Source organism: Geospiza fortis, unplaced genomic scaffold (assembly GCF_000277835.1).
Source record: "Geospiza fortis unplaced genomic scaffold, GeoFor_1.0 scaffold120, whole genome shotgun sequence".
NCBI lineage: Eukaryota > Metazoa > Chordata > Aves > Passeriformes > Thraupidae > Geospiza > Geospiza fortis.
In genome coordinates this window covers 2,104,430-2,113,721 of record NW_005054364.1, presented here as the reverse complement: position 1 = coordinate 2,113,721, position 9,292 = coordinate 2,104,430, and the positions used below count along the sequence as shown (strand labels likewise).

The window sequence follows — 9,292 nt, the reverse complement described above, 5'->3', positions numbered from 1 at the left end:
CTGCCCCCGCTCCCGGGACTCTGCGGGACGCTGCCAGCACTGCCGGGTCTGGCTGCGCCCTGCGCCTCCGGTCTGCAGCCTGGATTTCTATTGGGCACAGTGACCTCCTGGAGACACACTGGAGACACAGAATCGTGGAATTGTCAAGGCTGGAAGAGACCTTAAAAATCATCAGGTCCAACCATCAACCCAGCGCTACCACTGGAACCGCTAAACCACATCACGCAGCGCCAGATCCAGACACCTCTTGGACACCTCCAGGGATGGGGACTCCACCACCTCTCTGTGCAGCCTATTCCAATGCCTGACCACACTAAGAGTGAATTTTTTATTCTAATATCTAGTCTAAATCTCCCTGGTCTCAGCTTCAGGCCATGACATGTGGTCGTCTCACTGCAAGGAGGTAGAAGAGGCCAGCTCCCACCCGGCTACAGCCTCCCCTCAGTAGTCGTGGAGGGTGATGAAAAGTTCAGGCTGAGACGCCGCCATGGGGGCTGCAACTTGCAACCACGGCTGTAGATGACCGGGGGACGATAACATCCTAAATCGCTACGGAAAAATCCACAAAAGCCGGCCTGTCAGCCAGCCAAGAGTTTTCAGGCAATGCGTGCTGTCAGTGAGAGCACGGCTTGCTTCTGCAAACACTCTCTGCGTAAAACCTCTGTCAAAGCCAAACACAACATTGTTAGTAGCGCACTTATGGGTCACATCTGTTCTGCAGTCACAATACCCCATGCAAAAGTGAGGAGCTGGGAAAAATCGTGAGGAAAAAATTGCCCCAGTAAGTATTGTTTTCTGTTGATTCAGTCCTTCAGGTTTCTAAGAATCATAAGCAGTCACTGCAGAGGAACAGGAGTTTGCTATTTGGAACGGCCTGCATTCATTCCTTTAAGGAATGAAACATTCTGGTTTGATTAACAGTAAAAAATAGTTTCTTATGAAAGTGTCCTTTCTCAGAACCCACATGGAAATAGTTGGTACATGCACATATCATTTGTTGGCACATCTTTGAATCTGCTGTCTTCTACTCTCCAGATTTTGGAGAATGACCTGGTTGATGCAGCTGATCTGGTTTGTATAGTAGGGAAGAAAGCCTCAGAAATGTGAACTATATATAAACAATTTAGACATGTTCAGCTGAATTGCAGAAGGCCCAGAGTAGCAGTTTCTAAATTCTATTGGTTCACATTTAGAAAAAGGAAAATATCACTACCCCATGATACATTTTTTTAAAAAATTTTATTTCATACGGCAAATGTCTGGACTGTATTCTAAGGATAGTGTCAAATTTCTCTATCACTACAGTAAAAATTAAGAAATCTAGGGAATTGGAATCAATTACAGTTGCAGCCACCTGAAGGAAAAAAATGATCTTATTTTGCAAAAAGAAGGGGCATTACAAAACATCCACCATCTTTGATGATGAGGAATTCAGTATAATTAGCTAAATTTGGATGTGTTTTTGCAAGAGATGCAAGACAGGAGGCAAATATGTGAGCAGACTCTCCATTGCCTAATATCAATTTTCATTTGATTGAAAACTGTCATAAGGGGCGAATTGTTGCAGAATAGATTTGAATCAATATTTTATGTACAAAAAAGACTATATGAGAAAAGGTTTCTTGTTTCATCCCACAAGAAGGAAAAGACAGCCATACATTTGCCACCTATGGATATATTTAGGATGTGAGAGACAGAAATCCAGCCTTTTGGGTCTGGACCAACTAGTGGTGTTATAGCACCACACTACTGATTTTTTGGACTCCTTTTGTCCATATTGTGGTATCACCTGAAAATTAAAAAAAATTTTAATCAAAAAACCCTTCCAAGCTGAAAAAGTCCGTCAGGTGGGACAACTACAATCTCATAGCTGGAAAGTAGTTTATATAAGAGTTTTGAAGTTAAGAGTAAATTTCTTTCCATTACCTCACTATCTAGGAGATCTCCAATGCAGCAGCTGGGCAGAGGTACCCAAGCAGAGACACAGACACCGTTAAACTCAATCCATGCTAGAGGATCACTTGGCTGCTGTTCGCTCAGGCTCATCAAGAGTTATTACCAGCTGCAAGGTCAATTTGCAGTCCTCCTTGCCAGTTTTCTGCATTTAATCCATTCCTCCCAACTCTGACAAAGTGGCATGGTGCATCCTCAGCCACCTCAGCCCTGGATCATGAGGAGCGTGTCACTTGCTGCCAGGCAGGGCAACCATTCAGAGGGGCCTTTGCAAGCTGCAAAAATGGTGACCTCAAATGCTGATGGGAATCTCAGGACACTAAGCAAAGGCAAATGCCAAATCCTGCATCTGTGATGAGGTATCCCCTCTGCAAGAGCACAGGCTGGCGCAGCTCTGTCCATCTCTGGTGGACAATGAGCTGAGCATGAGTCAGAAGTGAGCTCTGCGTTAAAAAACTGCATTAGCAAGGGAGTAGCTTGGAGGCTGAGAGAAGTTGCATCCATCTATTCCACACCCATGAGGCTGCATCTGAAGTGCTGTGAGCAGGTCTGGGTCCTCATCATCAGAGAGGTGTTGACAAAAGGGGCAGAATCAGGTGTAAGAGCACTACAGGTTTTGGGGGCTGCAGACTATGCCAAGCAAGGGGAGACCTGGTGTTCATTTAATCTAGACAAGAATCCATGAGGGATCTAATTGCAAGCTTCCATTACCTAAAATGGGGGTTATAAAGAAGATGAAGCCAGACTGTCCTTGAAAATAATGTCCTGTGAAAGACTAAGAGATAATGGTCATGCGTTGCAGAAAGGGAAATTCCAACTGGATACAAGAAGGTTTGTGGCAATAAGAGTGGCTGTGCTCTAGAACAGGGATCACACAGACAGTGGTATCTCCAATGTTGGAGATTTTCAGCACGTGACTGGACAAGGTCATGAGTAACCTGCACTTACTTACAGGACTTACAGGAAGCCTTCTGAATGTCAGCCAGACAGTATTTTCAGGCACAGACAGATGATGTGTGAAAGCTTTGTGTTTAAGACATTCCCATAGCAGCCGTTTTTCCTAGTTTTGATAGGCAAAGGGTGGTCCTTGTTTTGTGTTCTCATTGTTCTATAAAAATTCAAAGTGGCGTTTTTAGACTCAGTTTTGTGTCAGTGAATCTTTGCAGCAGAGAATTACTTCATGCAAAAAAGTACAAAAATTCAACCAAAGTCATAAACTTTACCACAGTCACTCAAATAATAATAATAAGTTGGCAAAGTTTGACAATTGTCATCTGTGTGAGAGACTTTGATAAGCCATGGCATCAGTCCTGTAAGTGTCTGTGGGATTGGTTACCCTCACCTACTGATATAGTTCAGTAAGCACAAAACCAGAGGGCTGCTATAGAGGTTCCCCCATACCTGGCTCCAGATTTTCTCACTATGTACTTCTAATATGGTGTATTTAAATTGCATTTCAGAGCACACTTTCATTTGCCGTGCAGAAGGATCTCTGCTTGGGTGTTTTTAACTTAATTTCCAGTTTAAGTGAGAGGTGTTGAAATTTCTATCACATTTGCCCTTAGAAAATATTTTTTGGGAGAACTAGTCTGATAAAAGTTTGGAAAGGTAACTTGGGTTCCAGAGAAGGACATAGTACATATGTTTAGCTGCTGTTGCATACGTCTGTCAACAGCACAGAGGGTACAGACATTTGGTAGCAGTTTGACTATGTATGGTTTCCCCAGTAGCCTAGCGTGGTTGGCTTGGAGCTATGTTTTAAAAAATGAAGTAAAATTAGAGGTATAAAAAGTCACTGTTGTAAGATTTGTGTGGTTGCAAATAAAATTAAAACTTAGGTTCACAAGCAGAATGGTATTTTATTGCATGTCCTAATGTTCTGTCTGTGTCATAAGAAATGCCAATAAAACTTACTGTTTAATACTCCTTTGAATTAGTTCCCATTTGTTGCAGTCATGTGAATATATTAGGGTGGCAGAAGCAGTGATGGAATAGGATACCCTTTGCAAAGTACAATAAAACCCTTTGTTTATACACTGTGCTGCAGTGCTTTTTGGTTTTTTAAATCTTTTTAATTTAAAGACATTTATAAGCCACTCACGAAAGGATACAAATGTGAACTCTTAAAGATGCTTTACAAAGGCTTTCTTTCTCGAGCTTTGTATTTTGGGGGAACGTATGTATATTCATTTGTATAAAAGTACCAGAAAAAAGAAATCTCAGCTTGTAACACTCAATTTATTCATATAATTTAGCAGACCTAACATTTGAATTTAGATTGTGTGTCATAGCTTCCAACAATTCAGCTGTTTGAAAATTATGTTTGATAAACCCATTCTATGCTGTAAATCATATCTTGGAATTTTCCAATAATGTTAATTTGCAACTGTGAAATAAAAGCCTTTTAATGTATTTAGGTGTTGGCCACCTAAACTAAAAATCCTTGCGTCTGTTTTGTCTTGAGAGGTAGAAACCTGAATGGAGTTTTATTGAATAAAAGCAAAGGAGAAGAAAAATACTAGAATTTTAAATGAAGAATGAAAATTATTGTGGTCAAATGCATATGCAGGGTATCTATTTTCTCTAAACTTTGAAAACATTCTGTTGCTTTAACAGAAGAGATATTTCATGCCTCTGGCATTTCCATTATCGTATATTTCTTATTTGAGATTTCTTAAATTTTAAGAATGTGCTTAGTTCTTTGAAAAGCAAATATTGTGAAACCCTGGACTCTTTGGATTAGACTTAAATGCAGAGAGGACCTTCTCATCTGGCTCACCAGCAAAAGGTTGGAGCACAGTAAAGAACACAGATGAAGAGATAGCAAAGATACCTAATTTATATAGTTATTGCTCCTTTTGGTAATGATGCTTTCCCAAATTACCAGTTTGAACTTCGTGCCTGAGGTTTTTCTTTTGTTGGCACTCAGTTGCTTCAATGCACAGTTTTGGATGCAGCTGAGTTGCAAGCACCTAAATTAGCTGCTTAGGCTAGAAGAACATATTGTCATTATAATGACCTGTGAAAAGTAAAGAATCCATGTGCTCCCTATTGACTGTGTAGGGAGCCTGGAATTACATGCCTTAAGATGCAAACACAAATATATGTACTAAGTGAAGCATAAATATTAATGCTGTCAGGATGTTCAGTGTTTAGGGTAATGGACCCCTGGGTGGGACCACTGTATACAGAAACAGTGGGAGTCACAAATGGGATGCCCATTTACGTGTCCATATAGAAACAATAGATAGGGTAAGATTTTTAAATTTTTTTTCTTTTAATGGATTTTCAGAAGGGTACATTTCCACTGAAAATTTCAGTGTACTTCTGTCGTTGGCACTGTTAGTTCTCAAATTATCCGATGGAGCATTTTGTTCCCAAATGCCCAGGAATAGTTTTTGTTTCTGTTCTAAATCAAGATAAACTGCAGCATGGCCTCGTATGACCCCTGTTCAATGTCACACAGCTGGGCAGAGGCAGGGTTAGAACTAGAAGGAAGGCATTACTGAACATGGTGTGTACACTTCTAGTGTGAAACATGGCCTGCCTGAATGTCTTCCTAAAATTAAATGAACATTTGCAACCTCATCTCCAGTCCTCCAGACTCCCATTACTAGGTAAAGTACTTGTACTTTCATTTCTCAGGGACTATCAATGGCAGCAAGCACTGCTTTGGATAGCAAGTGTTTGCAGATGGATCCCTAAATTGCCTTCTGTGGAATAAAAATGAGAACAAGGGTTTTGAGGGAGGTTGAAACAACTGCTAAACCTATTACTAATGGTTGATTGGAAATTTTGTAACGTATCCAAAAAAGCGTGCAATAATATCAAAGAACATGCAAAATCAAGGCCAAGACCATATTTCTAAAGAATTTCCATAATTTCTACATTTTTATGTAGGAGATATCTCTTAAATATTGGATACATAAGAGATAAAAATAGCTTTCAGTTTGGTTTGCATGAAATGGGGTGGTGACAAAATCCTGACAGCAACACTGCAACTATCTGTTGTAATAAGCACATTCATGAAGAGAATAATAAATTATGAAGGATGAATCACACTTACTTCATATTGAATATGTTATTTAGAAAATATAGGGATCTATACAGAATATATTTTTGTGTCCCTTCACTGCCAGAAAAATAAAGACACACCAAAAAAATACAAAATGTATCCGTTTCTTTCCTCAACAGTCACAGAATTAAATTAATCTGCATTCTAATTATACTGGCATTCATGAAGATAGTTCAGGAATTCATACTCTGCAATTCACTTTTATTTTCTTTTGATCGTACTTTATTTGAAAAACAAAAATTTGTGATGCTGTTTTAGTTTTCTGAAGGACAAGAGCTTTGCAGGAATAGAGATTTTCCAGAATTACATCAAATAACAGCCACAGTGTACCTCATACAGAGACAACATTTCAGAGATACAGAATGGAGCAAATAATCACTCTGGAGGAAAGATCCCAATATCATTAAGTCCATTGGAAAAATGACAGATGTCATGGGGTCAAGGTTTGACATGGTTTAGGATTTCCTTGGAAGTTCATGAACATTTTACGTCCAGTGCTAAGTGGTAGAAAAGCATTTACCTCGTGCGTGGAGGGACCCTGATCCCTTCAATAATCGCTGTTGGTCCCATCTGACATAGGTGTGATGTCCCATGACTCCATGGGAGGAGGCAAACAGATGTTCCCTGAGTTGTTCCTTGTAGAGCCTGAACATCGCCTGCCTCTACAGAAAATGTAAGTGACATCTGCACACAACACAGATGTTAGGTGCCAGGTCTCACATCCAACTGCAATGTCTCCTTTCTTATGCCAATTAATGTGTTATTTAAGGTCACTTGCAGGAGCATGCCTTACCTCCTGTGTTGTTCATCTATAGGATTATTACAAAGCCGGTGCATTTGTTGCATCTGTTGCATGTGTTTTCTGCAGCAGACTGATCGACCTTACATGCTTCCACTTCCTGCCAGTCACAGTCTGGCTAACAAGGAAGGCAGGAAGCAGCCAGAAAATGAGCAGACTTGGGATCTCTGAAACTTTGGGGAGAAGAGTCAGAATTTGGAGGAGAGTGAGGATGGATGAAAACCAGATGTTTTACAGAGGAGTGGTGGCAGCGGGGTGAAGCAATAGCAGATTTCAGGCAGAAAGAGTTATCATTGTTAAAAATGTGAGTTTGATGCTAAGCTATTAATACCAATAATGTATAGTGTGACCTTGTGTGGTGCAATCTTCTATTATGAGAAAAAGTATCAATCCTAAAGTGGCGGTGAAAAAGGCCATCTTATGCAAGGAAGGAAGAAAAAAAGCTTTTTACATACCAATTAAATTACTTGGCTTGGAAATACTTATTTTATAACATTCTGCTGCATTATTATTTCTTCCTGATGTTTTCCCTCTGATTTTATGTGGTTGCACTGGAATTATCCATGGTCATCCTTCTGCTGTTTTCCTGGCATTTACAGACTACAGCAGCAGAACAGGGTTGAGGTGTGGATTTGGGAGATAGGGTGTTGGAAGAAAAAAAATCAAATGGAAACACCAGAAATCTCTACATTTCCCAAGAGTCAGCTCTATAGAGGTTATTAATTGGGAAGAAAGACATGGTTTTGGACTATCCTTGAAATTTTTCAGAGTGCAGCCCAGCATTCTTCTGAGTGCACAATGTCAGACAGGGTAAAATCAACACATAGGAGGTAACTAAAGTGTCCTTTTCCAGCAGCTGTTTTTCTGAACACACACATAATGATTTAGTATTACAGAATCACAGAGTAATTCAGCTTGGAGGGGATCTCAGGCAGTCATCCTGTCTGACTTGCTGCTCAGAGTAGGATTGGCTCTAAGATCAGAGCAGGTGGCTTGGGACTTTAGCCAGTTTGGTCTTTAAAACCTCCAATGAGGGAGATGACACAGTCTTTCTAGGTAATACGTTCCACTCCCTGATTACCCTAATAGAGAAAAAGGATTTCCTAATATCTGGTAAAAGCCTGCTTTTTATCTTGTAACTGTTGTCTCGTGCTTCCATCCTGTACCATGTGTGAAGAGCCTGTCTCTATCTTCTCAACAGCCTCCCAAGAGGTATTTGCAGTCTTCTGTTAGGTCCAAATTCTTCTATTCTCCAGGCTTAACAAGCTGTGGTCCCTTGGCCTTTTCCCACAGGACAAGCACTCCAACTCTCTCTAACCATTTTGGTGGCTTTTCCCTGAGCTTACTCCAATATATCTTGTACTGGGGATCGAAAACTTTATGCAGTACTCCAGATCTGGTCTAATGAGTGCTGAATGGAGGGAGGTAATGACTTCTCTGAAACTATTGGGTGTGTTCCTGTTAATATAGCCCATGATGCAGCTGGCCTTTGCTGCTGGCTGATGCTTTGCCTTGCTGCCCTCCAGGACAAGAGAGCTGTGACCAGAGGAGAGGATGCTACTTTATTCTGGCTTTACCTCTTCCACCTACCTCTTTTGTTGGCATGGTCCTGGAGCCTGAAGGTTCCAGCTGTCCTGCAGATGGATGAATCAAAAAGTGTTTCTTCTCAGAAAAGGTGAGGATAGTCTAGGGCTGCAGATATTGCCAAATGAGCTTCAGCCTTTGTGTAATGGACATCATAGAGTACATGTGTTTCATGTGCTGGCTCTACAAACACAGTGTCTGTATTCCCTTTGTAATGAATGGAGACGGAAATGTTCCTTGTTCAGTGAGGCAGGAGTGAGGCACTGACTGTCTTAATTTTTCTTATCAACCCCTTTGCTCCCAACATTTGATTTTCCTCAGCTGGTCAAAATCTGAGAATCTTAATTTCATACCCTTGTTGCAAATCTGAGATTGCTAACAAACAAGCATCAGTTCCATTTGCCTTATCAATTTAATTTTGCAGACATATTTGTTATTCTTTGCTTGCCTTTTTACCCTTTCTAGATGAAAATGACACTTGGCAGCAAGAATGGCCAAGCTGCAGAAATGAACTAGGAAATGACACTGAGAGGCAAGGCATTTGTATAAGCATATTTGTAGAGAATTAGGCTTTGGGTGGGTGGAATGTGCCTATTGCAAATGTTCTGTGGTAAAATTTACTGGAGCATAACACAGAGGATCTGAAAGACACGGATAAGCCAAACTAACGTACGTGTTTGTGTTTGCACTGTTTAGAGTGACATTTACAACACAGGGTGGTAAACCAACCTCATTTCAAAAGGAACCAATTCTCTAGGCACTATGTGGATCAGCGGAAAGTGAAGCCTGTGCTCAGAAAAAGGCCAGAAGAGAAACTAGTGCATTTTGATGGACTACCCAGCACTGCACTGGGGTCATGACAGGAGTGAACAATGAAGGAA

The 9,292-nt window shown here is 40.7% G+C and overlaps 1 long non-coding RNA gene across 1 annotated transcript; it reads left to right on the top strand.

Annotated features, from left to right (window-relative positions):
• The first annotated feature begins 8 nt into the window (after positions 1–8).
• LOC115948231 lies at positions 9–4,393 on the top strand. The gene is made up of 2 exons (XR_004082074.1): positions 9–781; positions 1,939–4,393. It is a non-coding gene; the product is annotated as an uncharacterized LOC115948231 (long non-coding RNA).
• The last annotated feature ends 4,899 nt before the right edge of the window (positions 4,394–9,292 follow it).